Genomic DNA, 17,501 nt, shown 5'->3' on the forward strand with positions numbered 1-17,501 from the left:
ACCATAGGATTCCTGGCAGTAACAAAAGCAAAACTGCTATGGACTTACTTCTGTAACCCAGGAAGCAAAGGATTTCTAGAGGTAAAACATGAAAAACAAATAACATCATATTGAAAATTAGCTCATGTTAAATAAAATTCAAAAGCACAAAGAAATAATCCACCATGAGTAAAGATCAGGAACACTAATTAGATAATTAATATCTAAGAATGTAAAAGAACAGAACCTGAAATAACCTATAAAATAAAAATATTTAAAATGACTGTGGAGATAAAAGGAAACCATAATAATAAGATATAAAGTGAAAAGGCAAGATTTGAAAAAGAATCAATGAAGACTTCTAGCAAACGTATCATCATAAAATGTAACAATCAATGAATAGGCTAAACAGCAGAAGGTACTTGAGACCACAGAGAAAGGTGAACTGGAAGATGGATAAGAGAATAGCAACCAGGAAGCAGCAGAGCTTATAAAGCAATGGAATATATGGAAGAGAAAATGAGAAACAGAATGAAAATATGTACTGCATCTAATAGAGGACTTGTACAAAGAAAGATGTGAAAGAATAAGGGAAAGGCGAAATTCAAAGAGAAAATGGTTGAGACACTGACAGTATGTTTCCTTATAATATACTGAAAACCCGCACGCGCGCGCACACACACACACACACACACACACACACAAAGTTCTGAAGAGAAAAATAAAAAGAAATCAGCAGCTAGATATATTGTAGTGAAACTGCAGAGTACCAAAGACAAAGATTTTATCTTTAAAACAATCAGAGAGAAAAGAGCCATAATCTACAAAGGAATAACTAGACTGACGAGCTTCTAATTAGTCACAGTCGATGCCAGAAGACAGAATAATACAAGTTGAGCATCCCTAAACTGAAGATATGAAATACTCCAAAACTGAAAACTTTCTGAGTCCAACAGGATGCCATGAGTGGAAAATTTCACGTAAGTACTTAAGATAAACTTTGCTTCATGTACAGAATAACTTAAAACATTGTATAGAATTACCTTCAGGCTATGCGTATAAGGTGGATATGAAATATAAATCAGTATCGTGTTTAGACTTGGATCCCATCTTGAAGATACTATATATATACAAATATCCCCAAATCTGAAAAAATCCAAAATCCAAAACACTTTTGGTCCCAAGTATTTCTAATAAGGGATATTCAACTTATATATACACATTTCTGAGAGAACATAACTGCAGATCTAATTTAATTTGCAGACCCTATAATTCAGCAATTTCACTTCTAGGAACTTACTTGAGAAAACAGACAATCATGTAAAGATATATATATGAAAAGGCCGGGCGTCGTGGCTCATGCCTGTAATCCTAGCACTTTGGGAGGCTAAGGCAGGTGGATCACTTGAGGTCAGGAGTTCGAAACCAGCCTGGCCAACATGGTGAAACCTCGTCTCTACTAAAAATACAAAAAATTAGCCGGGCTTGGAGGTGGACGCCTGTAATCCTAGCTACTTGGGAGGCTGAGATAGGAGAATCACTTGAACCCGGGAGATGGAGGTTGCAGTGAGCCAAGATTGCACCATTGCACTCCAGGCTGGGTGACAGAGCATGACTCTGTCTCAAAAAAAAAAAAAAAAGATATATATGAAAACATGTTTATTAGAGTATAATTTATAACATGATAAATACAGAAACAAGCTAAATGTTGTAAAGTATTAAGTTCATTTAAATGTACTGACATGGGCAGATGTTCATTACAACTGTTCAAGGGGGCATAAGTATATGACTAAACAACGTATAATGTAATCCATTTACATATCAATAAAGACTCTCTACTATTACTTTATACCCATCAAGGCTAAAATGTGTTTCTTTTATTTATTTTTTTCTTGAGATGGAGTCTCCCTCTATTGCCCAGGCTGGAGTGCAGTGGCACAATCTTGGCTTACTGCAACCTCCACCTCCTGGGTTCAAGCGATTCTCCAGGCTCGGCCTCCCAAGTAGCTGGGACTACAGGCACGCGCCACCACGCCCAGTTAGTTTTTGTATTTTTAGTAGAGATGGGGCTTCACATATTGGCCAGGCTGCTCTCATACTCCTGACTTTGTGATCCACCCACCTTGGCCTCCCAAAGTGCTGGGATTACAGGTGTTAGCCACTGTATGCGGCTAAAATGTTTTACACTGAAAACACACTACTTTTAAAAAGTAAAAATGAATTAAAAGTAAATAATAAAGATATGACTATTTCAGTTTTCAGCCATTAGACTGTTGTCATAATATGTCATAATACTGGTGAATGAAATAATTTGAATAGTCAAGGTATCTGTAAAAAGTAATGTATGCTCTTTTGAACTGACAGGTGCATTTTTATAAATTACTGTAAAAAAAATCTATGGAAAGGTGAAAGTCTGTTCGTAGCAAATTAATCATATAAGAGATTTTGTTTTAATGCTGGAATTCATTTCAAACCAAACAAAATCCTAAATTCTACACTACAAGAGTGAATACCCAACATCTGATGTCAAGATCTACAGATTAAGTCTGGAAAAATTTATTTGCTTTAGATCCATTCTCGCCTGCTATGGTCTGAATGGTCATGTCCCCTCAAAATTCATATGTGACATCCTATCCCCCAAGATGACAGTATTGGGAGGTGATCAAGTTTGAAGAAACCTACATGAATGGGATTAGTGGCCTTATAAAAGAGGCCCAAGGGAGCTCAGTTGCCCCTTCTACCATGCGAGGACATAGCTAAAAGGTGTCACCTACGAACCAGGGAGTGGGAACTCACCAGACATTCAATCTGCTGGTGCCTTGATCTTGGACTTCCTGGAATCCAGAATTATACGAAATAAACTTCTGTTGTTTATAAGCTACCTAGCTTATCGTATTTTGTTACAGCAGCCTGAATAAGATTATCATCTTATTTCTGTAACCTTGTTTAATGGTTGCTTATTTTGACAATCCACATCTATGTGTATATAATGAAGCTGAGTCTCACTTTCAGTTAACCCCCAATTTTAGTCACAGAAGCACTGTGAAATCTTGCCTTTAATAAGGCCATACTAAGTTTTCTACAAACACCTGTTGAATGGCAGTTTCCTACATTTCTATGTGCTAAAGTAGAACTACCATTACCGTTACTTAGAAGGAAATAAGCATTTGGAATTCTCTAGGACATTAGGAAATATGATTAAATTAGGAGGTATCAGAACAGATTCAGTAATTCAAATTTTACAAAATCTATTTGAAAACCCAACATATTACTTTGTCATTTATCACTTCTCAAAGTGCCCTTCGATGGCTTTTGTTAAATGTTACATGGAAAAATAAGTTTTTTTTTTTTTTGGCAATACGTTTGAAAACGCTATTACTTAAAGTTAAGGAAGTTTCTTTATTTCTGGACTTTAACCTCCACTGTGAATCTTTGGGTAGCCGCAACAGATGCAATATTTCCCAAATTTAGTTGCGCATGATCCTATTTACCCAAAAACATCTTGAGGTAGGAAGCACATAGGTAAACAGTGTCATGTAAGTAAGGTAATCAAAAGACAGCAGTACCCTTCTCTCTTAGGAATTTATGCTAAGGAAGTGATTCAACATAAGTTTAACATAGTTTTTTTTTTTTTGAGATAGAGTTTCGCTCGTCACCCAGGATGGAGTGCAATGGTGTGATCTCGACTCATTGCAACCTCCACCTCCTGGGTTCAAGCGATTCTCCTGCCTGAGCCTCCTGTGAAGCTGGGTTTACATGTCTCTGTCACCACGCCCAGCTAATTTTTGCATTTTTAGTAGACACGGGGGTTTCTCCACGTTGGCCAGGCTGTTCTCGAACTCCTGATCTCAGGTGATCCACCCACCTCCGCCTTCCAAAGTGTTGGGATTACAGGTGTTAGCCACCACGCCTGGCCTAAGTTTAAAATAGTTTTCTAACAGTAAAAACCAAAAAAGAACCAAACAGCTTAACTTTTGGAAAGCAGCTTTTTGAACTGTAATTTATTAATACTTGACTATTATGCAGACATTAAAACTTATTAAAACCTCAGAAAACGCAAGGAAACAGTCATGTACTATTTGGTAAAAACAGAAAGACATTATCATGTAAAAAATTTTCACTGGGGAAAATTTTAAATTGGATATAAAACAAAAAAGTATAGGGGTGGCAGATCATGGGAGCTTTGATTTATTAAAAAATAATGATCTTTAATTAACATCCAAATGTCTGTTAACACATCACTTGGTGAGGGGAATCCTCACCTCAGAGTGCAGTCTCTATAGATGTCAATTTGGCAATCTCTATCAAAATTAAAACTGCATTTATCTTTTCACTTCACAATTCTACTTTTATGAACCTGTTTGCAGATACAGTCACACAGAAAACTATATATATTTACCAAAGCATGTCTGTAATGATAAACAACCAAAAATTACTTAAGTATCTGTTAATAGTGATGTGTAAACTATGGTCATTCACAAGAGTATAATGTGCTACACAGCCATTAAAAAGAATGAAGTGCTAATATGGAATAATCCCCAAGATACAATACTCAGTTAAAAACTACCACCACTAAGTGCAGAATAGTGTTCTGCATTCTCTTACATACAAGAACACACACACTTTTATGTGCACAGAATATCTTTGGAAGGATACACAAGAACTGGTAACACTGGCTGCCTTTAGGGAACACAATTAAGGGAGATTTACTCTTCGTTATACATCTTCTCTAATAAAAAACACATAAATAATTTAAATTAGAAAAACCTATTTTATTTAATACATTGTTTCTGTAATAAAAAATATTCAATAGAAGTAAAAATAATCTGTTTTATATTTCATCTTACAATTTAGACTTGGGGAAATGAAGATGCTTCAAAGTGTTATGTAGTCTGAGATTACCTGAAGTTCTAAAATTGAGATGACATTTTATGACATGATTTTGTGACACGATCTACCGTCTAACATATTAAGTACTTATTTAATCAAAAGTTTTGAGATTTGCACAATCCAAAATGAGGCTTTAGAGAGTGCTTGTTTACCTACTTCTCTTTCGATTTCAGGATCAAATAAACAAACTGATGTGATAACATAAGAAGGCATACAGATACACTAATTAAGGTAAGTAGGTGTTTGTGTTCAAAGGGCATGATTGCATTTTAGATAGCAGAAGCTGGGACCAATTAGATGCACATAATTGAGGTTTTGATGAATGTTATAAAGAAACTAATATCCAGTAAAGGATACTGTAGAGAAATTTAAATTTTATCTAGACATCTGTCAACACTGAGAAGCAAGCAAATGGAGAAGGAGGATTTAACTTTTATGCATAAATGTAATTTGAACTCCAAAGTTTCAATGGGTTAAAATTTTGGGGTTAAAAAACATATACGTGTATGTATGTCTCTTTACATATGTATACACACACAAATATATAAATATATATATATTTAATCTCTCACTCTCTATATATAGAGAAACAAAATATACACCTGAAGAAAAGTTAGAAAATAAGCATTGTTTTAAGTGACTGCATAACAGTCCATCAGGTCAATATATTACTATTTAGCCAGTCTCGTAAACAAATAATTAGGTTGTTTCCAATTTTTCTATAGAAAGCTATGCAAAAAGTTTTTTGTACATGGACAATTTCCGTATTTAAATTATTTCCTCAGAACATGACTTCATATTCATAACGTCAAGGCAACAATATGAAGATCAACCTTTAGATTTTACCTTTATTTTATAAAGACTTAAAGGGGTCATTCCCCACTTAATTTAATGCCTATGTAATATCCTGCTTGCTAGCACTAAGTTAGTGTTTCTCCATTCTGGATGCACATCTGAATCACTTGGGGAAGAAACTGGTAACAATGATTATCTGAGGAAGAAGAGGTAATCTGGGAGAATAGGGGCTGGGCAGGAAGGCTTAAGAGACTTTCTCTTCACTGCACACTTTTTTGTGCTTGTTGAATTATGTATTATATTCCTGTGTTACCTAGTAAAAGAGGGAAGTAAGGGGAAGGAGTAAGGTGGAGAAAGCATCAGCAGCAGCAGCAACAACCCAGCAGCAGCAGCACCTACAGAGCTTTGAAACGCACAGTCCAAAGTTGGGGAGGTAACTCAAACCTAATAATGAGTATTAGAATTTCTGGACGTAGGGCCTACACACGCATCTCTGTTACTCAAAGTAAAAACAAGATACTCCACCAGTAACTGTGATGGGAAATCAAGGTAGAGAACCATGGAATCAACAATTCCACTTTACAAGTCTGATGATGTTCAAAACAGGTAAATCTTAGAGCAAACAAAGTTGAGTGTGTAAACAGGAGCCAAAACCTTAAAAGCTCCTTAAGATTTAAGATATGGTACAAAAACGACAACTCTCTCCTCATCAAGAAAAGGGTGTGTTTCCTAGACCAGCATTTTTTAGTTTGGTCTGTAGACCATCTGAAACAAAATCACTGGGCTTCATCCTGGACCTACTGAATCAAAGTCCCTAAGTATAAAGTCCAAGTATGTTCACTGATTCATCTCTGAATCCACTGTGATGAGCCCTCTCATGACAACTGCTCATCTGAATGTTTCTTCAAGTAAAGTTTACTCCAGTTCCTGTAAGACTTCTAGTTGATAACACAGTAAATGAAAGGTAGGGAAGGGACTAATCAAAAACCAAGATGACTATGGTCAAAGGATCACATATAAGAGGTGCTTATAGTAAAATATTGATTTAAGGAAGGAAAACAGAGATGGAAAGGAGTGTGGAATTTCATGAGTTTAAAAAACTAGGTGAAAGGCAATGAAATAAAAAGAATTACTAAAATGAAGTCAGTTACCAACAAGCCTACAACAGGAATGGTTAGAAACTTTTATGTAACTTGATTCAACGGGAAAGAAGTAACTAGGGGAAGAAAAAATTACCTCTATTAAGTATACACAAACAGGTTCTGCAGCTACTATATATTTAAGAATGTAGGAAAATGTAGTTGTACAATAAACACATGTGGATCACCATAGGTCAGCTAAAAATGAAGCTTATTATAAAATAAAAGCTGTTTTTGGGCAGGTAAATTTATGAAAAATCTTTTACTATCAAGAAGGTGCCATACAAAGTAAATGGTGGAGCAAAGCTAAATTCCCAGAGATCTAACCTTTAAAAATAAAAGGAATAACTAGTAACGTATCTCACATAAACTCCTCAATTTACATAATTTAAACTTGACAAAGTATTGGCCTTTACTATTAAAATCTTAACAAAGAAAAGGAACCAATGAATAAATAAAATGTTACTCTGAGACAGGCATAAACTTTCCTGAAGAGTAGAGTTTCCTAAGAGTAGGATTAAAAGAAACAGCATTCTACCTTAGCCATGCATGCTTCTAAAATTTTCTGGTGAAAGAACATGTTAATAGTTTAAAACAGAGATAACCTAATGTTGCTTAATATTTCGACCTCAGTTCCATAACTGCACACTGTCTTATCTAACTAGATGAGACAATTATGATATAATGTATATAAAACAGTATTTGATACATAGTGATAGCTGGTTAAGTGTAAATTCTAGGATTCCATGGGTTCCTTTATGAAGTTTAATATGCTACTTACTTGCAGTAACTTCTTGGGCAAATCATTTAATTTCTCTGTGCCTCAGTTTCCTCATCTATAAAATGGTGATGACAGAGTAGCTACTTCATAGGATTGTTATGAGAATTAAATGAGTAATCCATGTAAGATAATAAAAAAGAGTACATAGTAAGTACACATGTAAATAAAATATCAATACTATCATTTCATTCTTCGTAAAATGGAGAAAACAACTCGAAGAGCTTCAAGGATTAGTGACAACATAATTAAACCCAATTGCATTATATCTGTCCTGCCTACAGCAAAAAGTACAAACTGCTAGTAGTAGTAATTATTTATTCTAAATATCATGGACTTCCACAAAGTACAAAGGAACAAAACCTTATAGGGCTGCACATTACCCTGGTTGCAGAATACTGTAGGGCTGGATTGAGCCTTTAGGGCCTTCCTTTTCAATGTATATGGGACAAAAAACTTGCAGCTGGGGAAATCTGACAAAGCTACATGACAAACTCAACAGTACTACGTTGTGCAAAGTACTAGATAAGGGGCATAAACTGTGTTATAATAGGTCTTTAAAAGGATCTCGCTGGGCTGAGGAGGAAGTGGGAAAGTATTGAAGCATAGGAACCTAAAGTATAAAAGAAGACAAGTAAGGCAGATTCTGAGGATCATGTCACCTGTCTTGCAGGAGAGACAAAGAAGAAAGAAGGGGATTATGAAGAAGGTACTCAGGATGGGGAGTAGTTACAGGAGAAGATGAGAAGATGAATGAAGGTTTCAAGGTATAGTGGTCTTTATCCAAGAAGACCTTGAGATATGCTAATGCTAAGGTTTTAACATATGTCAAACTATATATACATCATTTTATCTTTGCCCCATTCTTATATAATTATGAGTTTTGTTGGAACAAATTTAATTACGCTAACAAAGTAAGTTGGGCATGGTGGCACACGCCTGTAGTCCCAGCTACTCGGGAGGCTAAGGAAGGAGGATCCATTGAGCCCAGGAGTTCAAGGATGCAGCGAGCTATGATTGTGCCACTGCACTCCAGCCTGGGTGACTGAGATCTTTAAAAAAAAAAAAAAAAAGACATAAAATATGGTTCACGCCAAATATCAAACAATAGTAGGAAGAAATACATAAAATTCACTTCTCAACCACATTAGGATTCTTCCTTAGCTTGTGTACAAGAATGTAAGGAGATTTTTCCATTTCAACATATGCTAAAAGCAAATTCCGGTTTCTAAAGTAACCATTAGAGGTAAAATTTTTTTCTGTAAATCATAAAATCCTGAATTGGACAGAATTCTAGGAAGTTATCTTGTAAAAGTATAATTCAAGATGTCTGAAAAATGCCTTGGTTAGCCCAGTCGTCTCCTTGTTAGACTTCCTCTTCTCCCAGTCAATCCAATTTACCTCTTAAAACCAAGCCCTGGTCACAAAGAAAATTCTTTATGTGAAAAATATTAGTTCCCAGCCGGGCGCGGTGGCTCGCGCCTGTAATCATAGCACTTTGGGAGGCCGAGGCGGGTGGATCATCTGAGATCAGGGGTTTGAGACCAGCCTAGTCAACATGGTGAAACCCTTTCTCAACTAAAAATACAAGAAGTAGCTAGGCATGGTGGCAGGCGCCTGTAATCCCAGCTACTCTGGAGGCTGAGGCAAGAGAGTTGCTTGAAACCAGGAGGCGGAGGTTGTAGTGAGCTGAGATCGCGCCACTGCCCTCTTGCCTGGGCGACAGAGTGAGACTCCATCTCTGAATGAATGAATGAATGAATGAATGTATGTTAGTTCCCAAGCAGGGAGACTATTTTTCACTGGTGTATCCTAACTACTTAGTATATGTCAAGTGGATGCTCAGTAAATATTTGTTGCAGTAAGTCTCTAAATAAAGATCAGAATACATATAGCTTTTAGACTACTGTAAAAAGTGTTTATCTATCGCCCCAAACTCAAGCGTTTTCCTTAACCTCAGCTATAAGTCAGTGCTGCTATATCTGTTTTGAAAATGTAAATATGCTCCATCACGATTGATATGAAAGAACAATTTGAACATTAAGTGAATTTTGCTGTAATTTCATTTGTAAGAAACACTAGGTGAACACAAAAAGCCATATCGAGCTAAAACGAATATATGAATATACAAAATGTATATTCGTATGAATATACAAAATGTATATTCGTATGAATATACCAAAAGTAAACATGAACACATCTGAAACATTTACCACCTACCTTAGCTTAACACATCTGCATGTTATTAATCACACCCAGCCACATTACTGATTTCAAAAAACTCTTACTTTTTTTTTTTTTTTTTTGAGATGGAGTGTCGCTCTGTCGCCTAGACTAGAGTGCAGTGGTGCGATCTTGACTCGTTGCAACCTCCGCCTCCTGGGTTCAAACAATTCTGCCTCAGCCTCCCGAGTAGCTAGGATTACAGGTGCATGCCACCATGCCTGGCTAAGTTTTTGCATTTTTAGTAGAGATGGGGTTTCACTGTGTTAGCCAGGATCATCTCAATCTCCTGGCCTTGTGATCCACCCACCTCTGCCTCCCAAAGCACTGGGATTACAGGCGTGAGACACGGCGCCCAGCCGTGACTACTTTACAATAACTCACAACCTGCAACTCTTCCTGTGTTCCCTTCCATAAGCAAACTTTAGGTCTTATTCAGGGAAAAGTACAATATTCATTGTAGTATTTACATATTTCTTAATTTATTTTACATATTTCTTAATGTATTTATTTCTTAATTTATTTAACATGAATAAAATTGTTATCTGGAAGTTTTTTTTATTTTTTTTGAGATGGAGTTTTGCTCTTGTTGCCCAGGCTGGAGTGCAATGGCGTGATCTTGGCTCACTGCAACCTCCACCTCCCGGATTGAAGCAATTCTCCTGCCTCAGCCTCCCGAGTAGCTGGGATTACAGGTGCCTGCCACCACACCCGGCTAATTATTCTGTAGTTTTAGTAGAGACGGGGTTTCATCATGTAGGCTAGGCTGGTCTCGAACTCCTGACCTCAGGTGATCCACTCGCCTTGTCCTCCCAAAGTGCTGGGATTACAAGCATGAGCCACCTCGTCTTGCCTTATCTTTTTTTTAATGTTCACAGGTGACGTTTCCAAGTGTTATACCCATAATTCCATTTTTTCCCCATAAGCCCTGTGTGTTTTTTTGCGTGACTTTACATAGCATGGTGATATTTAGGAACATGCCTCTGGCTCAACAACTGACTATTAAACATTAACCTCTCCAGGATGCCAAATGGGATGGCAGAATGTTTCAGTCTGTCTATTTAGTTGTCAATATGATGCTAACAGTTTCTTTTTCTTTCTTTCCTTCTTTATCTTTCTCTTTCCTTCTCTCTCTTTCTGAGACAGGGTCTTGTTCTGTCACCCAGGCTGGAGTACAATGACACAATCATGAATCATTGCAGCCTCAACCTCCTGGGTTCAAAGGATCTTCCCTCCTTAGCTTCCTGAGTAGCAGGGACTACTGGTGCACACTACCACAACTGGTTAATTATTAAATTTTTTTGGTAGGAGCTCCCTGTATTGCCAAGGCTGGTGTTGAACTCCTGGACTCAAGTCATCCTCCCACCTTGGCCTCCCAAAGTACTGGGATTACAAGTGTGAGCCACTGTGCCTGGCCCAGCTTCTTATTATTAATTACAATTTCTCTCTTCTGTGAATTGGCTGACATTATCACACTGCCATGAATTACTCTTAAATAATATCTTTACCACAGAAAGAAGTGTTGATAACGTAGTCAGAATAGCTGGATGATGCTATAATAGTTTTGAATTAAAGCAAATTTTAAAACCTTTTGACTTCAAAGAACATTTCAAAATTACACATAAAATAAGAATCATATTACCTAAGTACATATACTATTTAAATACCTTTTACGTTACTGACATATTATACAAGTATCATATCATATACCAGTTAGGTAATACTTGATGCACTTCAGATTTAATTAACTTTAAAAGAATTTATAAATGTTAATTTAACAAAGTTTTTAAACTTACTTTTTAGAGTAAATTATTGGAATTATATTTCTTGGAGCATGATGTTACAATTCTATCAAGGCAAAGCAAACTTTACTTAATCTCCATTTAAGATAAAAATGAGATAACTATAATTAATCTTTACCATAAACTTTATCACAAAAGTTATAATACTAAATCATTTCACACAGATAATCAGTTATCTGCAAAAATAATATAATCCAAATGCTACTTATTTTAAGTTAGCTATTATGTTCAGATTTAGAGTGATTTAAAACTTAAAGGGAGCAAATGATTATGTTACTAAAAACTAGATTTCTTAATTTTTTTAAGCCTACAATAATTTACTTTCTAAAGAATAACAATAAACATTAATAAATAAAGTAGCATAATAATCCACACTACTTCCTCTTAAAGAGAGAATTTCCCATTTTCTCATTTAACGCACTGCCTTAAGGCCATGAATGCTGACAATTTCTGATGGTTAACAGGCTTACCAGTTATAAGTTCTTCTAAAAGGAATGTGCAAGTCGGCCACACTTGGCAATTTATGTATTGTGGTTTTGTGGTAGGTACTACATTTTCTAAGGATCAAGAAAAGTGCAATAAATCTAAGACGGAATGGTTATACTTCATCAAAACATATTATATAACTGACTACACCTTTTGTGTATTTTATAATTCATATCTCATTATTGTTTTGCAATACATTATCGTTCACTGCCCTCTTTCACTCTAATTTTTGGATAATCTATCCTGTGCATAAATATCATCTGTAAAAGAAAACAGGAGCTAAGTATGATAATAAGTTCCTATTTATGGGTAAAAGGGAAAGGGCACCCGAAGGAACCAATTTTCATCTTACATCAACCATAAACATTTATAACAAACCAATTAACGCAATGATGTGTAGAAATTTTAATAATTTGGTTAAATATTAATTTAAAATGGCACCTTAACATTCAGAGAAAGTTAAAAGTATCACTGGCTGGGCACGGTGGCTCACGCCTGTAATTCCAGCACTTTGGGAGACTGAGGCGGGCTAACCACCTGAGGTCAGGAGTTCAAGACCAGCCTGGCTAACATAGTGAAACCCTCTCTCTACTAAAAACACAAAAATTAGCTGGGTGTGGTGGCAGGTGCCTGTAATTCCAGCTATTTGGGTGGGTGAGGCAGGAGAATCGCTTGAACTCGGGAGGCGGAGGTTGTAGTGAGCCGAGATTGCGCCACTGCACTCCAGCCTGGGTGACAAGAGCGAAACTGTCTCAAAAAACAACAACAAAAAAGTATCACCCAACTGATACCCATGCAGTTTCAGTTCCTTACTTGATCCCATGTTTTTTCCTGTTCATCTCATATAATTCTGCTCATTTTCTTTCTAATGTCATGGCCCTCAGCTGCCTTTTCCCATAGTCCCATAGTGGACTACTGACCAGCTGCTAAGGGAGAGGGGTGTGTGTGTGCAAGCGCACGCGCGTGTGCGGGCATGTGCACAACAGCACTAGGAGTATGATAATTAGTCCACACGTTAGACAAAGTGTACATGGATATTTGCTACTACTAATAAGGTACCAGAGTTCTGGCTTTCTATCCATCTATCCATCCACCCATCCACCCCTTCCTCCCTCTCATCATCTATCCAGCTATATGAATTAAAGTATCTAATCTAGAAAAAAAACACGTGTTTAAAGTGGCGTAAACAAGAACGGTCATCCCAGTGTGTGTTTCTAAAAACAACCTCAATGGCCATGTAGGAGGAATAAATAAGTACACTATTGCATAGTCACACTAAGGAACACCATGCAGCTTTTTTGTTGTTGTTATTGTTATTTAGTGGAATATGATATCCAAATAATTATATGGACCTATAAGCTATTATTGACTGAAAAACAATCAAGATGCAGATTCCATGTATAACACCTTTTGTGTAAAAATAAAGATACACAAAAGATGTATTACATGAAAAAGCTTTTAAAAAATGTTTTGTCCTTTCCTATGATGCTGAAAATAGATGTATTTTAAACAGATATTTTTATATGATTGTATAGGAAGTATTCTGAAAGTATACACACCATAATTATTCTGGAGAGGCGGCTGAGTAGAATGATACATGGATGAAAGGTATTCCAAGGAGGTTTAGTCTCTGTTCCAATTTTTATAATAATACATTGCATTACTATCAAGTTATTCCTTATGTATTTCTCCACAACATTACTTGTATTCTGATATGCAGATAGAGTAAGAATAGAACAGAATGAGTTATTTGAAAGTAACCGTATTAGCCAACCACAGGTACTTTCAAATAACTCAAAGCCTGTGTTGTCTATGCTAAAACTGTTATGGATATGCAGTTTACAGCTGCAGCACTGACCAATCATCAGGATGCTTGATAGATGAGATTTACAGTTACTTTCTAACTTAAATGTTACTTATGAATTTATATATGTAGGTCCATCCATGATTAACCATGTCTAAGCTTAGTGTCATAATTTGTAATCCTTGTTTAAAACAAAGAAGCCAGGTGACTTTTTTTTTTTACCTAAAGGCTAACTCAAGGTAAACTATTTATTACTCAAGCACTTAAACTGACTAAGTATTACACATCTACCAATGAGATAGTTTAATTAATTAAAGGAAAGAGGTATGGGGTGGTAGAAAGAGAAGCAGGCTTATTGTTACTATTAAATGTAAGAGTCCCCCAATAAACACAATATCTTTATGGAAAGTTATTGTACTATCATACACAAAGGTGGACAAGACACACTGCTTTCTCTGAGCCTAGAGTATAATCACTTTGGTTCTACACTTACTATGAGCCAAGTCCTGTGCTAAATGCCTTAAACATGTATTATTTCAGTTACTTTTTACAATATTCCTGTAGTGAGGATCAAGTGAGAAGCTGAAGGTAAAACTCTTTACACAATGCCTGACAGAGTAAATGTCCCTTATTAGGCATTACTACTGCCTAACCTCTAACTTCATCAATTCAACCTTCACTCTACAGTAGTCAGCTTTTCAGAAGATTCACTGACTTAACATGTACCAGTTCTGAGAAATCTTCAACGGATTCCCACTGCCTACTAAAGTCCAAACTTCTTCATCTGACATTCAAAAACATGTCATAGCTCCATCTCCCATCACACCCCTCTATCCAACTATTCTCTATGCATACTGGACTGCTCACAATTTCTATAATATATTAAATGCTTTCATCTTCATAACTTAGAAATACTCTTGCCACTTTCTCTAAAGAATTTTATCTATCCTTCATGGTTCAGTAAAAACATTACCTTCTCCACAAAGCTGATTCTCTCCAGTACTCTTAAGTATGCTGTACACATCTCTACTATGACACTTTCATATTACTTGTCTGTAAGCTCACTAAAACAAGGTTTATTCATTTCTACATCCCTGCTGTGTCTAGCATACTGTTGTACACACAATTTACAATGAATAATGGAGAAAAATTTCACCATTAATAGCACCACTGAAAATAACTAAGACTTGATATTTATATGTAATTCCTTCTTTAATTTCTACTTCAATTCACACAACAGTGGTAATGACCCTAACTAGTAGCTCCCTTTCCAGCTCTAATTAAACACTCAGTGACACATAATTCTTTCAACACCAAACAAATAATGTGGCACACAATCAGTGAACTAACACTGACTAAATTGCCAGATATTAAATTCATTATGCATTAATACTGCAGAAAGGGATATAAGGAAGGAGTTAAGCACATGCTAGAATATTAGGATTGCCTTTTAAATTCACAATTGGGATACAAAATTCCTCTTCAATTTTGGGTAATCTCTAACTTAGATGAACTGAACTTTAAAATCAAAAGACATGTATGATTATCCATCCATTTAGTAAATAAATTCACCTTAATCAGGGATTTTGTTTCTGCATCTATATAAATTGGTAAAAGGAATATCCTTAAAAGCTAATTGATGTTGGCCCTCTAGCCATTCATGAGTAGCTTTCTCTTGGTTAAAATCTAAGGCATTAGGAAACCTCAGTTTTTGGTTTTGCTGTTACACTTCAGGATGATTCCGACCATTTATAATTTCCTTTGCTAGGTTCTTTCGGGTAATCAAGTAAAAAAATTAGCAAATATTAGTTATACACTTAGTTTAAAAATATAGCTAAATTCTTCAGGTAAAGTACTATAAAACATTGCTTGGTTCTATCCAGAAATAATATGCATAATTTCCAATTACTGAAGAATATATTAACCTTTTTTTTTTTTTTTTGAGACGAAGTCTCACTCTGTTGCCCAGGCTGGAGTGCAGTGGCGCAATCTCAGCTCACTGCAACCTCCAACTCCCTGAGTTCAAGTGATTCTCGTGCCTCAGGCTCCCAAGCAGCTGGGACTACAGGCGCAGGCCACCGTGTCTGCCTGATTTTTTTGCATTTTTAGTGGAGGCAGGGTTTCATCATATACAAATATATTAACTTTTTAGGTAAAGGCATTAGTAGTGTAGAATAGTTGAGGATCTCAGGAAGAGGGAAGTAGTTTCATTAATCGAATTCCCTATACTGCTTGTACTCAATGTAAACCTTTTAAAGAAAGGCAGTTTTGTTGTTGTTGTTTTTCAATTTTTTTTTTTTGTACGTTTATAGGGCTTCACTCAGTAGCATTTCAAATTTATTTTTCTTATGTTTTTGCATTAGTTTGCTAATACTAGCAAACAAGTTAAATTAGAAATATTCAGGCAAAAGGTATGTTAAACTCAGTACTAGCTGCATGTTACCTAGATGTTAGTGTTACTATACTTTAAAGCAAGATGACTATACATTTTGAAAGTCAAGTTTTAGTTACTATAGATTTAATAATAAGGCAGTTACACAGGCTAAGCTTGACTGGTGCCATGGACTTTAGCATACCTGGAAATAGAAAAATTCAAATTGTAGCTGTTCTTGGTTGGCCCATTGCCATTTTTGCAGCTTACAAATTGTTAATTAAGTAACTGCAGTGAGCTCATCTCTACGGGATACTTCTTTTCCAGGGCAGGTCCAGGAACTGGGTCTGGAGCCTTGAAAGCAGAAGAGAAACTAGAGTAAACTAGAGGTAGGCAGAACAAGAAATGTGACCAGATAACATTATGAGATGTAATAGCAGTAAGGTAGTCCCCAAAGTCTCTCACATAAAATATTCTGAAGGGAAAGTGGGTCTCTTAAATTGCAAGTTACCAAAGGATGCGGTTTACTTAAGTCATTCTTTTAACCTACCCAACGCTATTCTGGACTCTCAATTCCAGTAACTCAAAAGAGTAGTTTTTATGAAATCTCTAATGGCTTTTAGCAACAGACTGTCCAACAGGAGACCACAGAATAACTCTAACAGAAAGAGAAAAACAACAACAAAATCCAAAATTGGAAATGTAAAGTCCTCATTTTCAGGTCATTTTGCTCTTCCCTTTCACTATCGTATTTCCAATCATCTTCTAAATGCTCCCCTAATTTCCTACGATCAATTCCCAGGGGTTTCTAAAGAAATGCTTTAGATATATCCAAGCAATGAACTAAATGTTAAGTTCCAATTTTTAAAAATACTTGGTAATTCTTAAAGAGGGAGGCAAAGAACAGCTCATAAGATGTGGTTCTTAACCACACTGGAAAATCTTTTTTTTCCATTACCAAAATAGATTCAATGGATTTTTTTTAAAAAAAATTTTTGTTAGGGCCATATAAAACAAAAACCAAAAACACACTTGCAACTACGAAGGTTACAGAAATGATAGGATATTACAAATGGTAGAATGTTGTACTATTTGATTACTAAACCTGGAAATGATGTCCTTATGCTTGGTAGGCTGGTACCCTTAGGAATTTCTCTAAGAAACTAATCCCACAGGAGTCAAAATAAATAGAATTTTCTGCTACTCTCAAATGATCATAGATATTGTGAAAATT

At 35.9% G+C, this 17,501-nt stretch overlaps 1 protein-coding gene across 4 annotated transcripts in view; it reads right to left on the minus strand.

Annotated features, from left to right (window-relative positions):
* The window catches only part of TAB2 (TGF-beta activated kinase 1 (MAP3K7) binding protein 2), a 90,642-nt gene that overhangs the window by 51,552 nt on the left and 21,589 nt on the right, over positions 1-17,501 (minus strand). For 2 of the 4 annotated variants that reach the window (XM_033235120.1, XM_033235123.1), the window contains exon 2: positions 16,473-16,621. The exons of 1 other annotated variant lie outside the window; for it this stretch is intronic. The gene's annotated coding sequence lies outside the window, so the exon portion shown is untranslated. Of the gene's footprint in view, positions 1-7,584; positions 7,668-16,472; positions 16,622-17,501 lie in introns of those variants that run through there. One more of the 4 variants, XM_033235121.1, reaches the window with a different exon arrangement.

The sequence above is a fragment of the Trachypithecus francoisi genome, unplaced genomic scaffold (assembly GCF_009764315.1).
Source record: "Trachypithecus francoisi isolate TF-2019V2 unplaced genomic scaffold, Tfra_2.0 Lachesis_group15, whole genome shotgun sequence".
Classification (NCBI taxonomy): domain Eukaryota; kingdom Metazoa; phylum Chordata; class Mammalia; order Primates; family Cercopithecidae; genus Trachypithecus; species Trachypithecus francoisi.